The following is a 21,703-nucleotide window of genomic DNA, read 5'->3' as shown; positions in this document are numbered from 1 at the left end:
AATAATATATAATTTTTATATATCTACTATATATTATATATAATGATTCCTTAATAATTATTATTAATAGATTTTTAATAAATATATATTATATTAATAATTCTGATGCATTTTGAAAGTTTGCAGTTTATCACATAGAAGGGTCAATTTACTTGGCACCCTGGGCAGTTTCAGCTTCAGTTAATTTATAAATATGGTAAATCAGTTTATAAATTATATTTCATGGTGACTAAGTATCAAAGAAACAATAGAGAAAGGAGGTTTCTGTGCCACACATAATTATGGAGATTTTGGATAGACAGAATGTCAGGGAGAGAAGAAGAAAGCTGTCTCCTTTATATACTACATGAATATTTCTTCATCTCAAAAAGCTGACTTCTAGCCATGAAGAGTTAACATTCATGAGGAATGTGTGGAAACCTTACATAACTCGTTCAGTCTCATCTCATGGGTGTTTCTCTGTACACTCTGCCAGAACTAATTTCACGGTTTTAAAACAACTCATGGTACAAAAAGAATACATAATGAGTTGCCGTGAGATATGATTGTTTCCCATCTGAGGGATAGAAAGACCTGTAGCTCTCCAGGACTTATTAGGAATCATTTCTCAATTAAGTACGGGATGTATAGCTTAACAAAGGCTGTGTGGTTCCTCTTGAATACATCAGGGTTTGACTGAGTAAAGCAGACCTTTTGAAAGCATTTGAGATGCTCTTCCCCCTCCTTTTCCCCAGCATCTTTTCCTCTACTAGTTTATAAATTCAAAGAGACCGTAAGCTTGTGTAGACAAAAAACACTGACCTGGCATGGTCTGTCTTATCCTGCCTTCTGAATCCCTGTCACATCTTAAAGTTTGAAAACAGACAAAGCTTTCTGGTGCTGTCAAAAGAGTCATCTTTGAGAAAGGAAGCAGCATCCAAACTGTCAAGACCAATACTTTCTCCCTCTCAGCCAGTGATGTTTCACTCCTGAAGCCTGCACAGCAATAAACTACTGACTTCAGTTACCAGAGACAGAGCCTACACAAAGCGCTGTCAAAAGCAGAGTCCAGGGGAAAAAGTTGGATGAAATGGGATGGTGAAAAGGAATCTCTTCATTATGACATTAAATATGTACAGAGAGATAAATTAGGTCCCCCTTCAAAGAAAGGCAGAAAGTAATGTTATACAACCCCCCCCCCCACCCCAGAATTATATAGAATGGGGCATGCTTTAGAAAATGTGCCTAGGTTATAAGCCAGCACTTCATAGCACATCTTGTCTTAGTTTGAAAAACAGCCTCTTGGTTAGTGAAATTAAAAAAAAAGAAAAGGGGAAAAAAAAGTTCTGATTAGTTGGTTGTTGCAAAGACAGCAGACCGTAAGACCACTCTTCCCACCTCTGCATTTCAGGCAGATGTGAAGTAGAGTTGAAGTTCAGTTTGATAGCTCTGGCAAGGTCACATATCACTTTTTGAATCAGGAAGTCACAGGGGACTTAATTGGCTAATATTTGCCCAGGTCTTTCCAAGTCATAAAGTGAGATTTATTTCCAAGTATCAGAGCCACTTCAGTGGAAATTACTTAAAGTAGCCTTAAACACTAAGGGAAATTTATGAGGATCTTTGGACCTCCAGAATACTTCACTGAAGCAGCTGGGATTACTAGTAAAATTTCACCGCTGTAAAAATGTGATTTGAAACAGAAACGTGGCTGGATTGAGAGGGATCTCCTCCAACACAGTCCATGGTGTTAGTGTGCAGCTGGGAGCCTTATCATTTCAGTCAGCAGTCCTGAATGGAAAATGCAGTGTGATGACTCACTGTTTTCTACATCTTCTTGTGCTGGGAGCACAGAAACAAAGCAAAGATTCCTTGGGCTATCCCCTTATTTGCCCTGCTGCTCTCTAGGAAGGGTTGTTACCAATATCCTTTTTGTGGCTGGGTAAGAGAGGAGGGGTGGTGGGAAGGTACAGAATTGCATCATTTCTGTGCTGCCAGGTGCCCATCTCAGGCACAGGTGAGGCTTTTTTTAGTTGCAAGGAAGGGTTACACTGCTCTGTCTGCTGGGCAGAAGTGGTGACATGAGAGAAGATGTGGTGGCAGGAAGCATGAAATAATTTAGATTAACCTCTCAAATTTTCTGTAACAGTAGTGCTGGAAGTCCTGCTAGTTCTTGGAAGAAATCCAAGAAAAAAAATTTCCATGCTTCTTATCCCAAACTCACTAGTGATGAAGGAAATTTTACTTCAGTAAAAATCATCTGTGTCCCAATAGGAAATATACCTTTTTATAGTTTTTTGCTTTTTTTTTTCACTTGCAAACCCTGTCATTTTTAATATGGGAAAGAGCCAGATGATGTGAGGCACAAACACACGTTGATTCTCTTTTTAGAAAACCAGTGAGAATAGGGATGCAAATTAGTTCACTATACAGTTCTAATTAATCAGCCTCTCTTCTCTTTTCTTTATTCCAGTTACCTTGAATTAGAAGTCATGTTATCCTTTGGGTTCTGACTGACTTAATGTTTTAGAAAACTGCCAGCTCGTAATCTGACAAGGAAGTCAGAAAGGGTCAATATTCTTTGTGTTGTAGTTACTCCAAAACAATGACTGATTTTAGTTAGAATGGTATTTCAGGGCTATTTTCTTTCTCATATTTCAAAGCACAGCTGAAAATAAAGGGAGTGTGCCCTAAGACACTGACTGTAACATATGTTGAAGGCGTGTTCTATAAAGATAAACCAAACAGTTCCCCAGAATTAGCTGTAGATGGAATCTAGATTTGATTATGCTGTTTGACCTGTCCAAGATTCAGAGATGTCTGAGCCTGAGGTTTTTTTTGATGGTCTGTGTTGCAGGGGAGGGAGAAGGAAAGATTGTGGTAGAGTAAGCAGAAAATTATTCAGCAGTTCCCTGTTACGTTCATTAAGAAGGCAGAGTGAGGCACTGAACTGTTATTCCAGTCAAATCTTCATTTCATTTATGTCAGTATTTTGTAAATAATTAATATGACATTTTAAGTTGACTTGTTTCCCAAAATAGCTGGAATACAATAATAAACTGCACTGCAGTCAGTAGAAATAGCTGTAATACCATGTCCTGTTTTGAGATTATTTTTCACTTACCAGTCAAGCTGAATATTAGTGCTTCTAGGTAGGAGGTTATTAACTGTATTTGCTCTTTGAAGAGAAAAGAGCTCTTCATAAAGGTGACTTCGACAGCAAAGGAAAATTTCACAGCAGTAGCCAATTTCCTCAGGGAACAATTGCATGATTTCCCAGCCCAATGTAGATCTACTCTTCTGCTCTCTTAGAGGCAGGGGCAAGAAAGCACAGGAAGCCATAGAGACGGGGACAGGGAAAATTTCAAATGTTGTACAGACTTTTAACTGTATCAGTGCCAAGGGCAGTTTCTCAGATAGCCAGAAAACCATCGAGCTGAACAGGGCCCAAATTATAGCTCTCCAGCAAACCAAATAAAGCTGAAGAAAGCTCTTGAAGTTTTACAAAGTCCTTTCCTGGATGTTTTTCCTCAGGAAAGGAACATTGAACATCAGCTATACAGCCCTCCTCCAGGATCTGTGAGTTGTCTTCCTTGCCTGCTTTATGGGGAACTATTTGTGCTGATGACCCTGTGCACTTTTGGGAGTGGAAACGTTCCTGCTACTGAAGCATCATTCCCTAATGTTTAGGGTGGCTGAGGAACAGAGAAAAAATCATTAGAGGATCACTCAGTGGCACACACTAACTCCAAGGCTGAAAAGATGACATTAACCTACAGGCAGAAGTGGCAGAGTGCTACGCTATTAATTTTGCTCATTTATTAAATGTCTGTGAGAGATTTTTGCAATGCAGCCCAGTTGAACTTGCTAGTTGTTTTTTTAACCTCAGACAGAAGACTGGATAAAGCCCAAGGGAAGATGTATTCTGTAACATTTAAATGGTGTGCAATTCATAATTAGCTTTAAGCTTTGACTTTGGCCAGTTGAGCAGAGACAGGATACTTTATTTTTGGAGCTAAGGTTTTCACCTCACTACTGTGGTGCAACATTCTGGAAAAGCTGGCAATGACTGATGTACATGGCCAGCTTTTATGTGCTCAGATTAACTCGTATGGACACTTACTATTCTGGCTACTGTGGGGTCACTGGTGCTTTTAAACATCACTGAAGGGTCACTGCTAGACTGAATGAAATCCCAGGCTCCCAGAATTTTTCTTCTGTGTTCTTATTCATGTATTAGAATTCCAGGGTCTTTCATATGTTCTGCCTTCAAATTTGACTTATGGTCATAGTCTGCAAAAAGAGGACTGCTCAGCTAAATTTAGCCAGTGAAAAGAGCAGGAAAAACTTTCAAGCTGCATTCTCTAACGCAGTCATTGTGTCCCACCCCCACCTTCCTGACCCCTTTTCCCTTTTCTTTCCAAGCCATGAGAAATGTTACCACCACCTCTAACTTTTCGTGGCCAATTGAAGAATAAGTTTTAATTTTAATACCCCTCTCAAGCTATAACATTTAAGGAAATACAGGTTACAAATTGTGTATTTTTTCCGCTAGTGCTGACAGGGGAAAGTAATTTCTCATTCTCTTTCTTTTCCTCTTTTCCGCTTTGGGATGCCAGCCTTGCAAATCAATATTTCATTTTGAAGAAGCCATGTTTGATGCCAGTTCTACTTATTTGCTTTGCAGTCACTGCAGTAATTCTTTGTAGCTCTGTCAGTATGTAAATTAAACCAAGCATAGATAGCTTTGTGTTGCTTAATGTTCAGCTGATAAAAATTAATGTGGTGTGAAATGAGCATTTTATCTGACTGCAGATACAGTGCCGGAGTTAATTAGACTGGCAGAGCAAAACGTTATTAAACATACAGGCCCCCTGATCATCAAGAGCTGGGTGAACCTCAAAACTGTGGGTTTGGGTGGGCAGTGTAATGTAAATTGACTGAGGCAGGCTCAAAGCAAACATAGTGGGAATGGTGCTCTAGTTCAGCAATAAGACATGACAGACAGAGCGGTAGTGCTGATGAATGCATGCCTTGGGTGCACAGTGTAAGGTACAAGGCAAGCCAAATGCTTCCAGCACGCTTGGGAAGTGCATTAATCAGCATTAACACATGATCTACAATGTCTTATTGTCATTAAACATTGCCACTTCTTAAGTTCAGAATTCAGTGACAGTTAAATGATCAGTAAGCCAAATCAAATAAAGTAGCAAAACATTTAATTCAGCAGAAGTTATTTCAGTAAAAGTATTTTCATACATTTAGTTAGCTCTCTTGGAAGATTGCCTTGCAGCACTGGTGTATACATTGCAATTTTCTCTAATTAAAACAAAAAAGCACTAACAAAGATTTATTTTTTTTTTTCTAGATGCTAAATATATCCTGTAAGTATTGTCTCACTTCATCTATTGTCTGAATATTGAGCCTATTTTGATATTCCCAGTATTCTGTTTATGCTGGATACATTTATGAAGAGACTCAGATGCATTGTTATATTGCCATGAAAAGCTGTGTTGGATACAACTGAACAGGCCTCTGCTTTTGGTGCTGATAGCTGAGTTTGTAACAATGTCCTCAGTATTACTGCCCAGGCAAGATGTGAATCGAATGGTTTTAGCCAGTGAAACCCACAACAATTCATGTTTTTTGGACCACATTTCCTAACATTTGGGGACTTTGGGCTGTGGTGTTTACTTGAAGAGATAGGAAGCTCTAAGTCATTAAACAAAGCTACAAGCCAACAGCCAGAATGTCAGGAGCTTATGTGGCACTCAACAGGAATCTGGAGGCTGAGCAGATCACCTGAGAGGAAACTCTCTTGAACAATTTACTCAAAGGACCAGCTGGCACTGAGGGTGGGGTCATGCAGTGGATGTGACTGGGCAGTAAGAGCTCCAGGAATGCTTTTCTGCCTCCTTGTGAGCCTAGAATGCTGCTGAACTACCTCAGTTTTAATTCCTGGCAACTTCCCTCTTAAGTAACCCCTCTTGGCAAGCCTGGGAGCCTGACATACTTTTACCTAGGGCTTCATCCTTGTGATACTTGGATAAAGAGTATTTTCCCAAATCTGGTGTTTCTCTGTAATGCAGGTGATCTGTTTTATGCATTTAATCTGTTTACTTCCTTTGCTTTGACAGTACTATATATGCTTATGCTCCAGTACTTAGCCTTAAATGAGCAGGCCTTTTGTTTTTCAGTTGTTAGTTCCTTTGTCTTGTGCTGGTCTGATGTCCATATGTTCCTCCAAACTGGTGGTGCTATTTCCCTCTCAGCACCTTCATACTGCAAATTGTTGTCATGGTGCTTGCAAAATGTAATGCCCTGTTCTCTACTGGCTTGTCTTCAGCAGGTGAGGTGGTGGGTGGGTTCTGAGTGTTTTTATGAAGAGCCCTTCATGCTTTTGCATTACATAATAGTCAGCAAGAGTCCTACTTTACTGCTTCTGAGTATTTCTGAACAGTGCACACAGCAGAGACTAAATATTAGGAGCAGACAGCAGGACCTCAGTTGCTCCTCTCAAAACTATTAAAAACGAGCAGAGGGTGGTCAGTACTTACATGGATGCACAAATTGATATCCTTTATTAACTACATAATTTGCTTGACACTGACTGGAACTTCCCAGCATAATTGAAGAATTTCAGTTTTTTGGCTCAGTCTCAAAGGATCAGTGAAAGTGACCAAGGAATCCTCTGAATCTTATACTAAAACCTCACAATAGGAGGATTTGAGAGGACTTTCTCTACATGCCCGTTACTTTTATGTGTTTGTGAGAGATGATATAAGGCTATCTTATGGTAGCCTTAATCTTAAAGTATTCGTATGCACTGCTTTGCCTTCCTTATCCCTTCATGATTTTCAGATAAAATCCAAATTTCCACTCCACTTATTTAAAGTATTTATTATTTAAAAGAAACACTGTGAATGCCCTTCCTGTTTTCAACAGAGTTGGAATACTCAAGAAGTTGGATTGTGTCATTTCAAATGCCATGCCATTGCTCTCTTGCCTCCAAATGTCACAATTTAGTGTTACACATCTCTTAGATCCTTAGAGAGCTGCACATCGCTGGTAGCTTCTTCTGTGATGAAGGTGGAGTCAATCAGGTTACTCCTAGTTCAGAATTTCTGGTGTGCTCTGTTAAATTCCTCTGTGCTTATAGATACACAGAAATGGAGCGAGAGCAGTGTTAATTACTGTCCTAACCAGGAATTAGGTAATTTGCCAGATTAGAAACAACTCCTTGCTAACCTGGAGTGATCTATGTGCTGGATCCTATTGAGTTCCTCCACTCCATTTTTTACCTTACTGAGAGCTACTCAGTTCTTTGAGGAGTTGCACTTTACTTAATACTATTTTCTTCATGTTCTTCAATTTTTAAATATTTTTTTGTTAATTTTCTTTATGATTCATTCTGTCCTGTTCAATGGGCTTCAGTGCATGCATGAAGACATCCAGTTGTTCAGAACTGGTTTTGGCCTTTAACCTAAGGGATTATATGTATATCCTTTCAGCTACGGTGTGATTTGTTTTCAATATTTCCTTTCTAATTTTCCTTTACCAGGAAATAAAAATTAAATCCCTTCCTCTGTAGTAACCTGTATTTGCTGCCTTTTACTACTGCAGTGTCCTAGGCCAAATTCTCGGGTCCATTGCTTTTTGTATATTCCTTTTGGTACAGCTGTCCAGACTTTTCACTGGCACAGGTTATGAGTTCCTGGGGCCTCAGTTTGGAATTTTGGAAGGATATGTAAAATTATAGAAGCTCATTTTTTTTGGGGCGAGAATTCTCTGTTGAGAATAGCCTCTTTTGGATTTTCCAGACTTCTCTCTATTTAGAATTAGACACAAGAAGAAACCAAAGCAAACAAAGGCCACAACAAGTACCACTACTTAAAATTATTATGGCTGCTGCAAATCCCATAAATCTCTGTTGGACCTAAGATAATTTTTAAATAAAATCACAATATTCAAGACTTTGACCACCACCTAACTGACAGGGGAGAAAAAAAAAATCTCTCCTCCAAATAAATAAGTACTTTGGTTTTTTTTTAAATTTAGTCACCTAGTACTATCCATACCTTTGGTGAATTAAAAAGATGGAATAATTTTGCTCTAATGTGAACTTTTACTTAGTTCTGTAGCTTCCAGTGCTGTAAAAATGAGTGTAGAGGACCAGGCTGTTGTCAGTGTTAGCCAAAGTTGTTTATAAAGCTTCTATCTCTAGAAAAATACTCTTAGACTTCTTCCTCTTTTTGATTCAACAGAAGAATGTGAAATCTTGATCTTACTTTGTGAAGTCTAAATCAGGCCCAACAGAGAAACAGAATGAGATGCCACATTTCTGAAGTGCTGATCTTCCTTCCCCTTGTTCACCCTTTTCTCACAGTTACTCAAATGGCAACCCAGATTAATAATGATGGAATTTTCTTGCACTGCAAGCTAAAATAAATTGCTTACCTTAAATCCAACATTTATGTAACAGTACCAAAATCCTTACCACCTGGGATAGTTTTCAGAAGAGTGAGGATTTATTTAATTATAATTTTAGTTGGTTTTGTTGCCAAGGATTCATAGGGCCACATCTCAAACTGGAAATAAATTAATGGCGTACTGCTTGCACTTGTATTTGCTCAGGAACTGACTTTGTCCTTTAACAAAATCTGAGGGTCTGTCTGAACAAAATCATGTTTGGAAGGGGCCACTGAGAATCAGTGTTTGATCATCTGTTGTGTGCTCCTGGCCTTCTGGAAATGATTTGTATACTGAAGCAAAAAAATTAAAAACAAGAAACACCAAACTACCATAATGATAGAAATCTGTCATTTAATTTCATTTATTCAATCACGTTGGTGACTTTAGATGAGCTGCTTTTCCTTTGCATCACTCAGCATTTCCAGCAGTGATACAGATGTCTGTGGCTTGGTCCTGCACGATCCTTTAACGTGCCTGCTCATGAAGTTTAGCTGCGGAGTGCCGGCAGTAGTGGTCAGTATCATTTATCTCTGGATTACAGCCTCAAGTGTGTGTGTACAAATGGCTGAGATTAATTCACTTCACAGCTCTCCCTAATTGTGGAGATCCAAACTCTGCAATGCTCTACCCTAGGGGAAAAAAAATTAAAAAGGGAAAGAAACCAACTTCTATAAAATCTACAGTCCATTAGAAGAGGAGAGAGGCTGTTTTTGTGGCAGTGAGAGCCGTAACACCTTGGAGCTAGATGTGTGTTCCTGCCTGTTTTCTCCCCGCTCTTGTGTAACTGTGTCCTGAGCCCGAGCCAAGCTCCCGGTGGCTCTGGAGCTCAGCGAGCTGTGGCAGGGTGGGAATTCTCCTGGTGCCCTTGGCAGGGTGCTGCCAGCGGGGAGAGGCACATCCCAGGCTGGAGGATGGCTCTGTGCTCCAGAGCAGCTGCATTTAGTGCACAAGCTGCTGCCTGCTGCTCCGTGCCGATGGAATGTTGGAAAAGGCGCTGAGCAGAGGACAGAGCCCGAGCAGTGAAATTCGTGGCATTATTGTGCCAATCTGCGTTTCTGCCTTGCCACATTAACTTGGAGTTACCACGCTCATTATTCCCCCTCATGGAAGCGACAGTCTGTTCCAACAGTGAAATAGCCATCAGCGTGTGGCTGCACAGGCACTGGATTGCAGGCTGAGATTTTGTTTTGTTTTACTTGTGCTTCCAAAGCCTTAAACCTTAAATTCCAAAGTTGTTTAGTTCAGCCTCGTTCAGCTTAATTGCTCTAAATGGAAGAGATTTGTACAGGCAGGATTGTGGCACACATGGATGTGCATAGATAAATCTGAAATAAATGTGAATAATGGCATGTTTTTATAGGCATTCAGTGAGAAGTTAGTACTTGCTAATATTCCAAAAATTTACTTTGAAACTAAGGTCTGTGGCTGATATAAGAAAGGATTATGTCAATCCCCCTAGGTATCCCTAGAAAAAGCCTCTTAATTTTACCGTAACTTTTTTTGCCTATCTAGAACATTACGACTTTTATTTTTCAGAGCAATGGTTTGTAGTAAAATATGAAAAATGCCTTTTTATAGTTAACCTAAATATTAGGTACCCTCAGCATTAGTGAGTCAGTCTAAATAAAAAACCACTTCAGCTTACAGGAAAAACTGCTTCAAAGAAAGCAGCAGCAGCTATAGGAAAGGTAAGTAAGTCTGTGTTTCAATAGCTCAGTGTTCCTTAGAGGGTCACAGGAAGTTCATGAGAGACCATGATGTTTGTGCTAGCCAGGGTTCAGCCAGCTACATTTCATTTCCAGCACTGTTCACAGGGGCACCTGATAAACATGCCCTGCATGGTTTGCTCCCACTCCTTGTTGCTTGTGCACAGTTTCAGCCACCACGAGCTGCCAGAAGTAGTTCTGTGGTCTCATGAGAATGCTCACAGCAAGTCACTCCAGGTGGGCACAGACCAATGCACCTAAAAATGCCCATGTGTGCAAAAAATCCTCAGTGACATGGAAGTCTGTTCCTTAGAGTTCTCCATTGCCATGGAGTGGGCACTTCCTGCATTTTCTATGGACTCAATTATCTCCAGCAGTCAGTGAGAAGTTGGTAAAGCAGGGAGAGCAAAACTAAAGATTTGACTCATTGTAATGCAGCTCCCCTTCCCTCAGTCATGTATTTATTGAAATTAGAGATGGGGTGGGTGACAGCACTTGATAGCAGTTGCAGAAGCAAATTTGGGTGTGAGTTTACATCTCGGTATTAGAATGATTTGTGTATCACCATTGCGTGTGCAAATTCTGGTACTAGATTAGCATTGTTATTGTGTATTCTGCTTTAAGATTTTCTGTAAAAATGTGCTAAATGAATCTCAGAAATTTTGTTGCTGACATCTGTCCATGACCAGTATTCCCCACCCAATCATTACCTAACACTTCAAGAGTTATTTAGTTCACATGCACAAAATTGTGTTAGGTACAGAATGGTGCAAAACCAGACCAGGTCAGTTCAGTTTTGTAGTGAAATGTGGCTTAGGGAATTTGTGTGAGAGTTCTAACTTGAGTCATTTACGAGGTCTTTCCACAAAATTACTTCCTGGCAGGAAATCCCAATTTGCTAGAGCCAATGCCTTTCATGTAATCATTCAGATGTAGCTCTTTGTGCAGAGAGAGGCAATTTCCAGTCAGGGTTGTTGGGCCAGACCCCTGACTCACCAGCTACCGCCACTAAGAGAGATTCAGAATAGAACTGAAACTTCATTCTGTCACCTCCCCAGTGAGTAGATATGGGCCACTTATGTCCTGGTGTCTTTTTAGTTGGAGCTGCTTCACATAGCAGAAACAATTAATGATTCAAAACATTGGGAAAATATAAGCTGTAATTCTGCCTTAATGAGCAGTGGGTGATCTGATGGGGCCTGAATGCTGCAAAGCATCCTTTTGTCATTTTAATTTCACCTGGGGATCAGGCTGCTTAGAACACCAAGAAGGCACCAGAAATTGTAGGATAAGTTAGAATTTCTGCAAATATTGCTTCAATTAGGATGAGCGCTTAATTATTTGGATGCTGATGTGTAATTGGATCTGCAGCCAAAGCTATAAAACTTCAAAGCGTGAGCTTTATCATCAGATTTCCAGTAGCACCTTCTGTGATTCACACAGAGATGGCTGCCTTTTGTTCTCCAGCTCCAAACCTGGTCAAATTCCAGGGGTGCAGAGAGGCAGCATGGAGTTCCATAATATGGCTGTGGCTTTTTCTTTCAGTAATTATCACCTTCATCTGAAGATACAGCTTAGTGTTCATGTGGAAAGAATCCAACCTTTTTCATTAGTGCAAACACGGGGTTGTTTCTGCGTAGAGGATTGCCAGCTGTGAGAACACAGCACCTTTAGCTATCCCAAAGCAATTGGTATTTGTGTCTGTAACTGTGCTGGGTCTCTCTCTATATCCCAAACCCCTCTGACTGGTAACAAAGGAGTGAAGGTTTTGAAGATGAAATGAAGCAGGAAAAAAACATTCCTTACTTGGTTTGCTCAAGTGAAAGAAATTATTTACCTGAGACCTGGCATGCTTAAACTGTGTGGTGGAGTTTGGTGCAGAGATCCATCAACTGGCCTAACTGCAAAACTCGAAGTTGTGCATTTTCTTCAGCATGCCCCTGCAAACCTGCTAATCACAAACAGTGTACCAGTCTGGCTGCAACTGTTTCTTTGTGGCTCAGCTGGTACTTGTACAGGCTTCTCTGCTATCAAAGTGTTCAGGCAGGAGGATGCTGTGAAGGTTGTCAATTGAGCCTATTCTAATCTCTTGTACAAAGCTATAGATAGGCTGGTCTCAGATGGTAATGAGTTTCACAGGCAGAGTAAGCTTGGAGTTAATGATGTGAGTGATGATAGAGTGACTCCACCTTCTCCAGGAAACGTGTGTGAACATTCCAAGGGTAGCTGAGGTTCTGTTTTGTCCATTTTGGAATTTTCTATCACTTTCCCTCACATGAATTACCCACTTCAGTCTTCTGAATGTCTTGGGGATTAACTTTATCTATTAATAAGTTTCATCATTTGCCACTTGCTAAAGGTTTTTAAGCTTGTTTTTAAAATGTCCATTCTGTGATACATTTTATTGCCACCATTTGTGGTGTACAGCAAAGTTTTCCATTTGTGTCTCATAAGTGCTAAAGACAAGCATGAAGCTGGAGCTCCTGGGTTGTTTTCTTCACAAGAAATGGTGCTTGACATTTCTGAGTTTTAGATATGCCATCAGGTGACTGTTTGATCCCTGTGTCTCACTGAAACAAGACATTTATAATGAATTAAGTTAAAATATACTTTGCTGCTGGGTGACCTGACTGATGTGGTTGGCATGCCAGTTAATCACTCCATTAAAATGCTGAAGATGGCTTTTAAATTAACGAAGCTGATGTGGTATGAAGGTTGTAGCCTGTATATTTTGTGGAATGTTTGGTTTCCTCCACTCTTCCAGCTTCTTTTGACCCCTCTAACTCTAGGAGTAGCAAAATTTGGATCTTATGTACATTGTACATTTCTTATTACTTCTGTAGGGCAGAATTCCATGCTAGAAGCATCAGAGTAGACTATTGGGGGGTTTGTTTTGTTTTTGTTTGTTTTTGGTTCTTTTGGTTTGTTTCCATCTCTGATAACTAATTCTCATGACAGTTCTGGAGAACAGCAAGATACAAATGCCTTAGATTGAATTTTGCTAAGTCACAGACTTGTTTTTGAATTAGCACTTGGATAAATTTCTCCATGCAGATTAAAGGAAGCAATGTTTGAATGAAGTTTTTTTATAGCTGAGTATAACCCTTGCAGCCAACAAAGGACAAAGTTGATTGAACTTTGAAAATCTTTCCTGGAAGAAAAAACCCAAACCCACCCTCCTGCAAAAGAACCCAAAAATCTCATCTGTCTCAGAAACTTCGAGACATGCCTGGGTTAACAAGCTGGTATTAGTCAAACTGTAAAATAAATCAGGAAGATTTCTTAATTTTTTTTAATTTTTTTTTAAGTTGTACTCTGTATTACATTTGTTCCTCCAAAATGGACTCCTTGCTAATTGTTTGGGGCTGGAGCATAGTGCCAGCCTGCTCAGCAGAGGAGAGGAGTGTTTACAAAAGCTCTGTTAACCCTTGCCACCTTGAGTAGCAGTAGAATCTGCTTAATACAGATTTTACTGTATGGTAGGTAGAGTTTAGTGCTTGCTCCTTGTTTTGTAGAGTCAATTAAAAACCCTGCTCTATGCAATGCTCATTGTGGATTGCAAGTATTAGCCTCTAAGTGAAAGTCACAGCATTTGGTAAATAAATACATTTGAATATGCACTAAATTTTATGTGGGGACTGAAGCTTATTTACATTAGTGGACTCATTTTCTGAATCTACCCACATGAGGTCAAATGAACTCCAAATGGTTTTGGGTTTTTAAATTTATTAAAATTCTGTGTTCAAGCTAAGAGGTTTTTTAATTTATCTTTTTTTTAGTCAGACTGAGCCAATTTATCTACAAGTTGGGTAAAACAGGACATAACTTTTAAAATCCACATTCCAATGCAAAAGAGTGAAACTCAGCAAAAGGGATGAATTAAGTATAAAATTAAATTTTATTTTTCATGTCTGCGTTGCCACAGTGAATGAGGTTTGAAAGGGTAGGGAGTAGCACTCAATTCACTGAAGTGTGACAATTCTTCCATGTCAGTGATTTCAAGCCTGAAGGGGATGACATCCTGTAAGCACATTCATCCATTTGTGTTTATTAAATTAAAGCCTACATGAATTTGCAACAACAGACTGTTCATTAACAGAAAAAGAGACTATTGCTTTCCTCTTGGGACTGTTTTGGCTTTGATCCATTGATCTATTTTTTACATTGACATAAATATTAGGGTTTTGTTTGTATTGGTTTTATTTTCTTCCTGTGAAAGATGAGATGATAAACAGCAAAAAAAAAAAAAATCTCATCGTGTTAATATGTACCATATACTGTAAGCAGTATATAATAAAATAAACAGTGCATAAAACACTAGCCCAAGTGAAAAAGAGAACCCTGATTTTTTTCTCAGCTATCTCTGCTAAATGGCACTATACTTTGCTAGGTGTACAGGTGTTGGGTGAAAAGCAAAAAGAAATAAACACTAACTAGGCACTATTATGCAATGTGTTGTTTAACACATGTTTCAGTAGCACCCAAAGACTCACGGACAAAAGCTGTGTTTTTATTGTGCAGCACTCTGAGCAGAGCTAGGGAAATAACAGTGCTACCTCCAAGGGTGTACTCTGAGGCTGAACATGAGACTGAGAGAGTAAATCTCAGCTGCAGTTTTTCAGAAGCTCCCCAGTTCCCTTCTCCCCCTTTTACAATAATGCATATTTCAAGCAATTGGGAAATATCTGTGTTATCAAATCAGGATCTGTCTCTGTACAAGAAGGCAGAGGATTACAGGAAAGGGGTTACAGTCTCCCTGAGCAGCTGATGAAGTTCCTGAGAAAGGGTAGAAAGGAGAAAGACTTCAGATGTTTTTGCAAGAAGCTACAGTTGAGCAGAACAAGATAATAGATACAGGGGTCCCAAAGACTGGATACTTGAGCTCAACAGAGAATACAATATACATAAAAGATGAGGGTGTAATTTGAGGGATACAGAAATCATTGCCGTAGTTCTTCAGGGTGAAAAAATTGTCTGTGTAGCAGAAGTAGGAGAGAGAGCAAAGATTGCTTTTGAAATACAAATTCTGTTGTGAGAATAAAACAATGGATCCAAAGAAGAGAGAGGAATGAAGTGACAAAGCAGTCATGCACTGGGGTGGGTTTTTTAGGGCATTGGAATTAGCACCTGGAGCTGGCTCATGCTGCGGAGCAGGTGTGGTACTCTGCACAGGAGGGTCAGATAGAAATCAGTATTTTGCTGAGGTAAAAAATGGATACAGCATGTATAAAAAATGGAAATGGGCTGGTTATTGAAGCTGAAGCTGCAGAGAATGAGTGTGGGATTGTGTGACAGTGTAGCCAGCAGTGAGTCAGAGAAAAAGGCAGAGCCAACAGAAAACAAAAGCCACATGAAAAGGAGGGTGCGTCAAACTATAGAAAGCCTGGTTTGGTCAGGTTACTGGGGCTTCCTGGCTGTGGTAAGAATTAGAGGACCTCCTGGGTAGTTTAATGTAAATTGGGAAAAAATAGCAGAAGCCCATCAACATCAGTAAGTATTTTTGCTAGCACTGAAACTAGCGTATCTAAAATGGGTCATAAAAAAAATTTTAAGACCAAGATAATTAGGCATATCATTGAGAATTCAGTCTAGGTGAACTGAATGGAATATTTCCAAACTGAATATAAGTAAGGTTGGTCAGATTATGCCTACCCATCCTTTCTTTCTTTTGGCATTAAACAGAGTTAGTATTGAATAAGTTTGTAGATAGAAAAATCACTCTGCTATGATAAAAAGGAAAATAAAATTCGTATTCAACCAAGATGCCGAGATTATAACTTTTATTTATGCTGCTGAAACATAACCCTTCCCCAATGTGAAGTTGGGAGCATGAAATCTGTGAGAGATGTAGTTTTATGAGACTATTTCATACTGGTTTTCCCAAGTTTTCTGGGTTATTCCCCTCTGCGCCCTCATTATGTAAAAAAGAAGTCACAAACGATGGTCAGTATATTCCAGGATTCCTCATCAGGTATCACAAGGTCAGAGTAACTCCCTTGAGGTCCCTGTAGGCAGGCACTGGCTGTGGGGGAGGCTGAAGCTGACCCCCCAGGTTTGAAATGGCCCCCAGCTGTATGATGGGAGCTGAGGCATTGCTTGGATGCAAATCCCTTGGCCAGGCACTGGTGCTGGGGGAGATCTGGCTCTTGTCTGTTCTCTGACAGGAATGGAAGCCAACATGTTCTGGTAGTTGTGTGTGTCCAGGTGCAGCCTCTTCTGCCACTGAGCACTGGGCTGAAGCCTGCTGGGGTCAGCAGGCTCTGCACTGAGCAAGAGGGGGGCACAGAGTCCATCCGAGTGTTGTTTGAGATGGAAGTCGTATGCATTGTGACACCTGGGAATTTCTAGCTAAGGAAATCCTTTCTAGTAGGTTCTTCAGCAGAAATAATAAAGGTAGCAAAAGCCTTGCACATGGCTTCTGGTGATGAACTGATAGGGACACTTTCCTTCTTGCCATGAATCCAGGAGTTGACAAAGGGAGAACCTTCAATATGCAAAGCTCGTGCCTAAAGCAGGAAGGTAATGGCCAGAACAAAATCAGGTGGCAGGTCTTAGATTTGAAATTCACTGAGCAGCCTTTTCCCTGCTCCAGCCCTGCTGGGTGATTTGTCCTGAGTTTTGCAGTGTTTGTACTGGGCACAGAACAGCTGAATCACTCTGAAGAGACCTGTGGCACTTTGTCATTTAGTGACCTCTCTTCCACAAGGCCAGGCTGGAAGTCAAGGAGCTAGACACCCTAACAGGCATCTTTCTTAGTGTTCATGTAATCTCCTCTCTGGTTTAAACAGAAAGGAGAAAAGAGAAATAAAAATACCTTTTTTTTGAGGTGGTTACAGTGTGTATGCCATAGTTATCTCACTCTTCAGAGGCAAGCTTGGCTTTCCAGTACCATTATTTGTGTTTTGAAAGTGATACATCTTTGGGCACAGCCTGTACTGCTGAGTGTTAAACCCTACAGTTATTCAGGCATTTGACTCCTCTGCAATTGTGCTTCTTTTTTCTTAATTAAATTGTTAATGCCAGTTTACTTGGTGCTTATTTACAAGCTGTAGTAGAAGAGCATTGTCCATGACTCTTTCTAATGCATTGAATTTGCATGATTGGCAGTGACTTAATATTTGCAATCTATACATCAAATAAATAAGCATGATGATTTTGCGATATTTTTTATTAGTGACTCGCTAAGTTAAGCTTTCTTAATTACTTCCTTAGACTTTCATAATAAATGGATAGTGTAGGTTATCAGAAGTTAATATTTCACTGTTCTTATTGGCTTACTTCAAAGTGCTAAAGAAGTTGGTTTGGTTGTTAAAAGGGTCTTTTTATAAAATGGAACAGTGGTTCACATATCAGACTTCCTCTCAAACTTCAGAAAGGCTTGGATATGGGATTTTAGATTTATGTGTATTCACAGACCATAATTTCACATGAAAAGAGGAAAAAGAGGTAGGAATACCTTGGATACTTAAGCACATACAACAAGGAGCTATAGTATAAATGACTCAGTTTAGGTAGCAGTAATTTCTGAAAAAAAGAAAGAAGATCCTTTTATTTAGAGGTCAGAAAAGCTTTCTGGGACCCTCTCATGCTCAGCAGTTACTTTTGATGTGGGTCAGGTATGAATGCTTGTTCTCTGGGTAAAAAAATGGCATAGTAAAATTGAGAAAGGAATAAAAAGAATATGCAACAAAAATACCATTTCAGTTTATCATTTTTCTCCCTTTTTTTCCCCAAGATGGGCTGAGGCTTTGCAGCTGTCACTTAGAAACAATAACACCTGAAAAAATAAGGCTCATTCTAAATGTGTTTGTGTTGTTGTTAGGGAGCTGACTGTTTTTAACCCAGTGCGAGTAGTAAGGCACACTTTTACCCAGTCAAACCATGAAAACAAAATTGATGCTGTGTCAGCATCTTGGCTGCAAATAACACTCAAAACAGATTATAGGATGTGCTAGGAATACAAAATAAGGTTAGAAATAATGCTTCAGCTGTGAGTTTTTTAGGCTGTGGAAATAATAGAGCATAATTTAGTAGAAGAGGAACCAGGGAGTCAGCATGCAGAGGAAAAAAATGAAAGGAGCAAGAAAAATGAAGAGAAATGGAAATAGATGTAGGGGAAGTTTGGCAAGTCCTATCAGTGGAAAATTCTTCTGCTGACTGCATGGAAGGGCCAGAAGGGATTCAAAGAGGAGCCAGAAGTCATTCTCACATAAAGAAAACAGGGACTGATCTTTGTGAGTGGTGCTTTGCAAGTCCTGAAGAGGATATGGAAATAGAATCTGGGTTTGTTAGCAACTTCCACAGGAGCCCAGACTGGTGCAGGCCAGTGCTAGAAATTGTTCACACATTCTCCCACCTTTCTGTGTGTGGCTGGAGAGCAGGGAGGCCTGCAGGCTCTCATCAAGTGGGATGTTCTTTTTCAGCAGGGGCTGCTGCTCATCCTTGTCATGACCTGTCACACTATTGGGAACGGTGAGAAACTCGACATGGACTCTATTGGGAGTTGAACAGGAGTGTTCCTCAAGGTTTATGGGTCAGTGAACTAACACATCACCATCATTGGTCAGTGGGGTTCACCACCCCTCAACCTTCTCTTGCAAGAAAACCAGGAATGGACAAACAGCACCTGCAAGGCTGTCTTCTATCTCTGAGGATTGTTTTAATTCCTCCTTATGATTTCCCAGGTCACTTCCTCAGGCAACACTGAGAAAGTTATGTGGCCTGCTATTCCACAGGCACTGTGCTCCCTGCTTTTGCTCATATTTAGCATCCATAATTACCCATAAAAACACTTAGTTACGCTAAAGAAATAACTAAAATTAACTTGGGATGCGTATTTAAGTTACATTGTGCTTGGGGTTTTACTTTATTTGAGCTATTAAAGAGAATTCTTTAGTGTGACCCTCCTCAGTGCCGTGGAAGGCTGTGTGGTGAACTGAAAGCAGCTGTCTCTGTGAGGTGGATAAACACATATTTGCCTTTCTACTACTTGTTGAAATGCCATAATGAAGAATGAAGTTGAAACCATGAAGTGGAACAGAGTAATGACAACTCAAACTACTGCTTTGAAAAGCTGTTACTGGAGTCTGGGTGTTTTGTGTCTTTCTATACTCTCACATCTGAGCTTTCCTTCTCTATATTTCACCACAAACAAAACAAGTATTCCAGCATCTTTCTTCTGTTTACAGCAGGGTGGGGACATGAATTTTTAACAAGAGATTATTACTTCTTATTAAAGCAAACATAAGCTGAACTCCATTTTCAGGGAAGCTCTACCCTTTCTTCATTACAGGTTTTCTATCTCATGGATGTTTAGAGCTTCTAGTTCTGCCAATAGTGGAAGAGTGGAGACAAAAATCTGAAAGCAAGATGCAAACTCAGCCTTCAAACAATGTAATCTCTCAGCAACCATTATGTGAAGTTTAGAATAGCTAAAATCAGTCAGAAGCCTGGTGGGAGCACTGACATATCTGAATAGGGTCCAGCCTGTGAGGAGATGAGTCTTGCAATCCATTAAACTACGTGCCACAATATTCAAGTCTAGATATCAAAAAGGCAGGGATTAATGTACACACATCCACACAGGAAGCTTTGATGCCTTCAAATGCTCCTCATCTTCTGAAAACCAGTCAGCAGCATCGCCTACATATTTCACAGTAGTGTTCCCACCTGGGCATTTCAGCCTGGCAGTGGGAAGCCTTTGGAAATGATAGTGAGACATCTTGGTGTAGCTTCCACTCCAAGATCTAATAGCTATGGTTTGGGGTTTGTTTATATATCTGTACAAACACTGACAGACACAGAGCTGAGCAAGCCAAAGCTGGATAATTTAGGATCAAATTTTGAACTGTAATGTCACAGATAAATAATGTGGTCAAAGTCTCCAAAGTCATTTGTCTGGTAGTAGTAATATTCTCCAGCAATAACTGCATTATTGAAAGAGGAATTGATACTTTTATAGGTGGTAACAAGTAAAAAGCTACAACAAGGTTCTTATATGCAAAAATATTTAGGTTGTGTAACTATTCTGCAACTTTTTATCTCTCACTTTTTTTTTTTCTTTTTTTTTTTTTTTGAGGAAGTTTGATTAATTTTCTGGATGCAGATAATTTTGGGTTAGAAAAAAATTTCAACTCAGATTCCCTACCCAGTGTCTATCACTAGCCTGAGGAAAAGTGATCTAATTCTGTTTGATTTTTATCTTCAGGATTTAGTACAGAGTAAGAAGTAGAGAGTGTATGAACCTAAGATAAACACTAACCAAAATATCACTGCAAAATATTTGGCTTAAAAGCAGTCTAAGAGTTGTTCAAATGAGGGTAAAAGGGAAAGATAAAGTAGATTCAATTTTATCCTCATTTTCATCCTTGCCTGTTAAAGAAATATTCACCCCTTTTGCTGAAGCAGTGGCACAGTAAGTTTAAAGCATTCCAGCCCAATGTAATAATTATTATTTTTTACTCTTTTCTGGGCATTAAACTTATTCAAATATGAAAGAATGAGAAAATACCCATTAAAATCAGTAAGGTTTTCCTTATATGTAAGGCACACACATGTTGGTCCTTGATATTGATCCGAATCCATCTATGCAGTAATTAGCTGACACTTCCACTACTCTGTTTAATTGACATATAGGTGGAAAATCTTTAAATGCGCATGGCAAGAGAAATCATTCTCAATCCCCTTTCCTGATGGGTCAATCCCCTTTGATTCCATGGTAGAGGAGACCCTGTGGTGTCTTTGCATGTAACCTCCCAATCCCATGGGTACAATACAATCTGTTACATTGGGGTTCTGGAATTTCACTGTAGTACTTACTGCTGCTCCATTAGTAAAACACAAAATCATAAGCATCTAATGCATGTTGTAAAGTTATGTATAAAAATACGAAATGTAAAATATTCTGTCTTAAAGAGCACCAAAATAGAAAAATAGGAGACATATTAGAAATAGGAAGAGAAGAAAGTGCAACAAACAGTGATCCTCAAAAATGCAATATGGTTGGCTGTTAAGAGGTGGTTCATTTGAGTGAACCTATGTGCAGTGCAAGTAAATGAATTAATAATCAAGGGAAAGTCTTTAAAAATATGTTTCAGATGATAGCTTTAAGTGAATTTGATATCTTTTAGATGACAAGTTTGGTCTCTAATTAGGTTTCTATTCTTACAGTGAGGAATATGAAGTACTTTCTGAATCTGTTTGACCTTCTCAGCCTGGGGAGCAAAATTATTTCCATAGTCCTTAATTTCACAGGAGTTTTGCATTTGTTGCCACAGAGAACTCTCACAAACAGGGAAGAAAGTTTAAATGGTTGAGAGACCTGCTTAACTCTGTGCACCAGGCACAGGCTTTATTACTGCTTGTTTGCCTGTGGAGCTCTTCTCCACCCTGTACCATCTGCTTCAGTATTTGTGTTATCTCTCTGACTTGGGCTTGGTGGTTACTCACAGGGAGCGTCTGCACTTGCATCTATCTTCTGCCTTTCTTAATTTCTTTTGGAAATACTCTATTCTCTCACCTTATTAATGTTAAAACAAAAAAAGAAG

At 39.6% G+C, this 21,703-nt stretch overlaps 1 protein-coding gene across 1 annotated transcript in view; it reads left to right on the top strand.

Annotated features, from left to right (window-relative positions):
* RORA (RAR related orphan receptor A) overlaps positions 1-21,703 on the top strand; it is a 353,012-nt gene that overhangs the window by 181,469 nt on the left and 149,840 nt on the right. The gene's annotated exons all lie outside the window — the stretch shown is intronic.

Source organism: Poecile atricapillus, chromosome 11 (assembly GCF_030490865.1).
Source record: "Poecile atricapillus isolate bPoeAtr1 chromosome 11, bPoeAtr1.hap1, whole genome shotgun sequence".
In the NCBI taxonomy this organism is placed as follows: domain Eukaryota; kingdom Metazoa; phylum Chordata; class Aves; order Passeriformes; family Paridae; genus Poecile; species Poecile atricapillus.
The sequence above is the reverse complement of the archived record's forward strand: the minus strand, read 5'-3'. Positions and strand labels throughout refer to the sequence as shown.